The sequence below is a fragment of the Pygoscelis adeliae genome, unplaced genomic scaffold (assembly GCF_000699105.1).
Source record: "Pygoscelis adeliae isolate BGI_AS28 unplaced genomic scaffold, ASM69910v1 Scaffold538, whole genome shotgun sequence".
NCBI lineage: Eukaryota > Metazoa > Chordata > Aves > Sphenisciformes > Spheniscidae > Pygoscelis > Pygoscelis adeliae.
In genome coordinates, this window is record NW_008825318.1 from 30,016 (window position 1) to 36,026 (window position 6,011).

General features: G+C 48.6%; 1 pseudogene; it reads left to right on the top strand.

The window, feature by feature from the left end:
• The first annotated feature begins 538 nt into the window (after window positions 1–538).
• The window catches only part of LOC103922190, a 28,889-nt pseudogene continuing 23,416 nt past the window's right edge, over window positions 539–6,011 (top strand).

Below are 6,011 nucleotides of genomic sequence, written 5' to 3' on the forward strand. Positions count from 1 at the left end.
CAGGGCCTGGAAAGATCAGAACAGCAGGAGGCAGGGCCATGACCTGCTGGCAGTTCTTAGCTGGAGCTCAGCACCCTGGCAAGCAGGAGTCAAAGTCCTGCTGGCCAGAAGCCTTGAGTGCTTTCACACTTGAGTGCTGTCAAGCTGCCTTGAGCAGCTTGTCTGCTGCTAACACTAGGGGATCTGATAAGATGCCAACAGCATTTTGATTTTCCTACTTAAGCTGACTCACCTCCCCACTGCCACTGAGCTAAAGGATGGGACGAACAGTAAAGACTCACTGCTTAAACCTCCCATACCTCCCTTGCTCTTAATGACCCTTTCCTCTGAACATTTGCTTACATGCCTTTGCCAGTTCATTCCTTGCCCTTGCCTTCTGAGCTATAAAAGTACGAGACAGCATCTCTGAGGCTGTCGTTCAAGGATCCCAAGAGCCAGGCTGGACTACTTTCTCATGAATCTACAAAACACATTGGCATATAGGCAGTACAGCAGACAGCCTATTGAGGCAAGCAGTATTTCCATAAAGCAAAGCTTCATGCTGAAGGTAACTGTGGGAAACAGGTAGCAGTAAAGCATCGTTTGAGTGGGAGCTGTGTCAGCCTGTGGAACATGTTCTAGAGGAAGAGGCTGTACTCCCACTGGAAAAGATTTTTAAAACTAGACTTGTGCATATCACACCACACACTGCAGGAGGGAACCCAGCTATGACCCAGTGACATATTTCCCACTGTAACATCTACTGTTCAAGCACAGCCCTGTTTCTGTTTGCACTTATGCTATGGCTGCAAAAGCAAAGGCCTTCAAAAGGCAAGAGCAAGTTCACAAGCCAGTATATCACAGCAGTGCCTGCTGGAATAGGAGTTGCATTCCTGATAAAGTATATGAAGATAAGCAGTGCTGGGAATTGTCCTTGCCAGAGGTTTCTTAGAAAGTCTGAGGGAGCAGATGGCCAGCTAAGCCAGAATGAACACATTGCTTTAAAAAGAGCATCCCTATTAGATACCTTGGGCTCACAGTTGCCCGGTTTGTAAAGGCACCCAGCTTTGTCTGCTAAAGATGTAAATGGTGACCTATGACTCTAGGGGGAAAAGCATAGTCCAAAAGAAAATATATTCTGGAGCACAGTAGGAGACGTGAGATGTTGGCAGGTCAGAATTAAACACATGCAGAAAGGTGGCAGAGTTGCTCTGCCTGAGTCCTTTCAGAAATATATGGTCTACATCAAAGGCACTAAAGGGAGAACCAAGTAGTAGGGGGAGTGTTGGGGGGAAGACACATGAGAACCAAGTGAAACCTTGGGAATATGAGAAATTATGCCTCTCTGGAAAAACACTCCTGGTTTTATGACTTCTGTCCTGTTTCTGTCACACCGCCACCCCCCCAGGATTCCCCACAGACCAGAGCGCGTATGCGAAGCAGCTGAGGTTCTTACAGCATTGCAGGTGTTCCGGCCGTGCTAGGCAGGAGAAGGATGCTGCCCCACAGGAAAGTGATGCTCCACATAGCTGATTGCAGGTCGAATCCCTCCACGGAAATGTGAGCCTCTCCTCTGTCCCCCCTTCGCCCCTGCTTCTGCTGCTTTCCTTCTTCCCTCTCCCCCTCACCCAGAGCTGAAGGACTATGCAGCTCCTGCCCTGACAGGGTGCCCGTCTCTCTCTTGGCTTCGAAACCAAGAAGGTGGAAATCATGCTGCGCATGGCTGGGGCTGGGATGTGGGCGGGTGGAAGGGGTGGAGACAGTGTTTATTGCCTACACACCAAAGGCACTTGCCTCGAGGCTTTGTAAGGCTTGTGATATTTCTCTGGTATATGTCTTGCTCTGCCTTCTTATGCGGTACAGCTGATGGCAGCAGGAGTGCTCAGTTACTATATTTGGTACAGGGGCCCAATTTTTATAAAGGTATATTTACCAGGATTTCATTGGAAACATCCTGGGGCAAATTCGTTCTTTGTAATGTCAGTGGATTTTGTTTCAGGGTTCTTCTTCTGTAGAACTTCTTTTTTATGTATTACTTACTTCTTACTGAAATTTCACTGCTGTCCTGCAGCCTCTGGCCAGACCAGCCCAGGGCTCCACACACAGCTCTGCCAGTGCCTCCACTCCTCCCTGGAAGGAGGGAAGAACTTTAACATGTTATTATCTTTTTCTTGTCTATCTGTTCCCATTTAACTTCAGAGGCAGCCAACTTAATGACCATTCAGAGATGCAGAGCCATGGGGAGTGTTTCTGAAATCAGACGGAACTGATCGGTTTTGTCTCGCTAGTTTAGGCTTGAACTCAAAACCCTGTTGATTTTGGAGAATCAAATATGCTCCTAGATCAGTGACATACAGTGCTTTAAACCCGCAGATTATCTGAATGTCAGAGCTAGGTTAAAGGCTAGTGTGTTCCCTATTATATCGGACTGTGCACTAAGAGAGTGGATGCTAAGCACACATATGGGGACTGTGCCAAAGTAAATCCAGGGGATTGCTTCAGCTGGGAGCAAAGAGTGGGTGGATGGCAAATTCACTCTATATTGTGTACCCTTGGTTATGCTCTTCAAAAACACAGCTGGGGCCAGGGCAGGATGAGGACATCCACCTTCAAATGAGGTTGTAACTAGAAGGCAAATAAGTCCAAGCCGTGTTCACTTCACTGCTGCCACTCAGGAAAAGGAAATACAAGGTTGCAGTGCCTGAGAAAAATCTGGAGGAGATGGGTGGTGGTGTCAGTGTAGAACTGCTTCATGGCTGGAGAAAGCTGTCAGAAAACTGGACGTCTGGCTTGGGGGGACATAAAGTAGAGATTTGCTAAAATATGTGGGTACTTAAAATGTCTTGCTTTATTTGGAAAGGCCTTACAGTGGAGCTATGAGGGGACTTGGCAGGAGCAGCCCTGGAGAAGGTTCTGTACCCAGGAGGATCAGACATGACTGGGATGGATGGGTGAACAGAGGTAGTGATGCAGGGAATGGAGGTGAATTGAAAGGTTTTTACTCCAAGCTCTGATTAAATATTGGATGAGAGGAAGATAACTAATGATGCACAGAGAGAGTACTGAGGATGCTTTTTACAAGCTGAGGACAGTAGCTGGTGTGCAGCTTTGGCTCTCATCATATGCCACAGCCAGGATCCAGCCCAGCCACAGCTGAGATAAGGGTTTCTCTTAAGTCCCTTTCAGCCTGGGTTAGAGGTCACCCACCCCACGTCTTCCCCCCAGTGCTCTGGCACCCCATGGCCTGGAATACCATCTGAATGTAGATGTGGGTAGAGAACTGTGCTGTGTGGCCTTTACTCTGCTGTTGGTGGAAGCAAGTAAATATTAGCTAATGTCATTATCCTGGAAGAGATACTATCTCCATATACCAACTCCCCCACTCTTTGGACTTAGGAGCATCTGAGGTGGGTATTTAGGATTGTTCCAGCCCATCAGTACAGGCAGTTCTCTCCTCCTGTGTGGATCTTGTCAGCTGTCTGTCCCAGGCCAAGCAATGGGAGCACCAGTGCTCCTTTTAGCCCTGACCCTATTCCCAGTCGCAGCTGCAGCAAGCCTGGAATCATGAGAATATCTCCTTTTTGATTTCGGGGTGCTTGGTTGGTCATTGAAGGGTGGTGCTGAGGTGCTGCACTGTTTAGCATCACAGAGCTGAACGGTGGGGGGCCTTGTTCTCAGGGAGGCTGAGCAGAAGCAGCTCCTACGAGTCCCATTGGAAGACTGGGTGTCGAGCACCACTGCAGGTGAAGCCCCTGGTGTTTGCTTGTGCAGGCACTGCACAACCATTTTACAGATATGGCTGCAGGTAAGTGACGAAGAACTCACCAAAGGGAGATGTCTGTCTCTTCTACTGTGCCCTTTCACTCCTGGACAGAGTTGTGCCACAAATGTAACTTCATAAGGTTATGGTTGTGGTTCAGGTTCAGCTGAAGTATTTTCTACCTGGTCAGCCTGGGTTCTTCATTCAAACCAGCACCTCTGTGATGCACATAGCTGAGCTAGAGGCAGGGCAGTAATGGACCTTTGCCCAATGCCTTATGTGCACAGAGCACAAAGCACAAGGCTAAGTGCTCAGTAGACGCAGCACAGCTGCTTCTCCTTCCCATGGTGTTATGGTGTTACCACTTCCCAGTAGCTTTACTGTTCTTGGCAGCCTTTGCAATTCAAAAGTTCAGTAAAAGGATACTGGAGGGAGGAGAAGGAATCTCGCCTGGTGACCTGGCATCCTCTCTGCTGGGGCAAAGGTAAGCCCTCGTAGTGCCTTCTTGTGCCTGAGTATGGCTGGACCTGTCAGGTACCCATGCTCCCAATGTGACTTGGTGGCTCTGCATATCCTTTCCCAAATAGGATCCTGAATATAACCATATTGCTGAATGGCTGAATGTAAAGTCAAGACATGGCATTGTGGATCCGTCCTTCCCCCTGGCCTCTGAAGCACCCCTTGGGGCGTACACCATCTCAGTGCAACAAGACATGGCTCAAAAAACCTTCAGTGTTGATGAATATGGTGAGACTTGGACAACAGAGGTGAGGGAAAGGCAGTGTGGGTAGCTGGAGAAGAGAGCAGGATGATGTGGCCATGTTCATCAGACCTTTTGCCCTGGGGACAGGGACAGATGGGTCTGTGTGCACGTCTCATGCTGGGCTGTAGGTTTTGCAGCTGCATAGGGTACAAGGGAAAGGCTGTGTTCTGACATCTTGTTCCAGCTGTGGCTGGGCCCTGTGATGAGCACTTTCTGCTGCTCATTGTCACTCCCTTCTAAGCTAAGCTTACTGTCCACTCCAGTCATCTGCCATAATAGGGAGCGGCATCATGCCTTAGTCCCATTCAGTTGCAGTGATGTAGGTAAGGACAAAACCCTGTGCTGTTTAAAATGTTTATGCTTGACTGAGCTGGAGTAGAAAGCAGTCCCATGCGCAACTGTAGCAGCAAATAGAGGGTGGTGTGGCTGAAGGGAATAACACCTATTGCAGCATAGTGATGAATAACTGGGGACATTACTGTCTTCCCCCCCATCTGGACTGCAGCTATAACAGAACTTACAGTCAATGCTCATACTCAGTATTGCTTTTTTTTCCTCCATTCATATCTTCCTCACTTCCATGCAGTGCTGAAAAAGTTTGAAATAAAGATTGAGCACTCTCCATTTATCACTACAGCGGTTGAGGAATTTTGGCTTAAGGTCTGTGGCAAATGAGTACGTGATACCATTGTGATCTCTGGCCTTTGGCTCTACAATCGCCTCCAGATTGCCCATAACTGAGAAGTTGCCTTCCAGTATGATGTTCTTGCATTACCCTGTGGTTGGGGGACCCATATCACTCTCTGGAATGGTCTCCTTCTCGCACATGGTCATTTACTGTGAGGCTGAAGGACACTAATGATGCTCGGTATGGTGGGTGGAGAAGGATGCAAACTGATCTTAAGGGATGAGCTGAAGTTCCCAAGCAAACAAGGTACAAAGCTCTCCCAGGCTCCACCTCCCTCCAACAAGGGTCGGGGGTGGCCTGGATCAATATTTCTGCTGAAGCAGACAGTCTTCAGGTGAATGTTTCTCCCCTTTGACACAGGTATACCTATGGGAAGCCCGTTCAAGGGAAAATACCTTTCCCTTGAAGCCCGTTCAAGAGAAAGATACTACTTTTACCACATTATCCCAGTTCTTGGAAGGGGATTTATCAAGTTCTACTGAGATGAGGAAACAAAACAGCTGGGTAGGCGAACAAATAGGAGAGTGGAAAGTATAACCTGCTGGAAATGTATGCCTGTCCCCTTAACCTGCCTCAATGCACCTCTGATGTGCACCAACCTGTTTAGTCTGGTGTCTTCCCACTTTCTAGACCTGATCAGACCATTGACTCCTCTTCCTGTGACTCTATTGGTTGAATTACTGCTCTAGCTGCCCATATCTGACTCTGTTTCAGGAGACGGTGTAAGCTCTGTGTAAGTAATTGTCATGGTTTAATCCCAGCCGGCAACTGAGCACCCCCCCCCCCCCCCCCCCCCCCCCCCCCCCCCCCCCCCCCCCCCC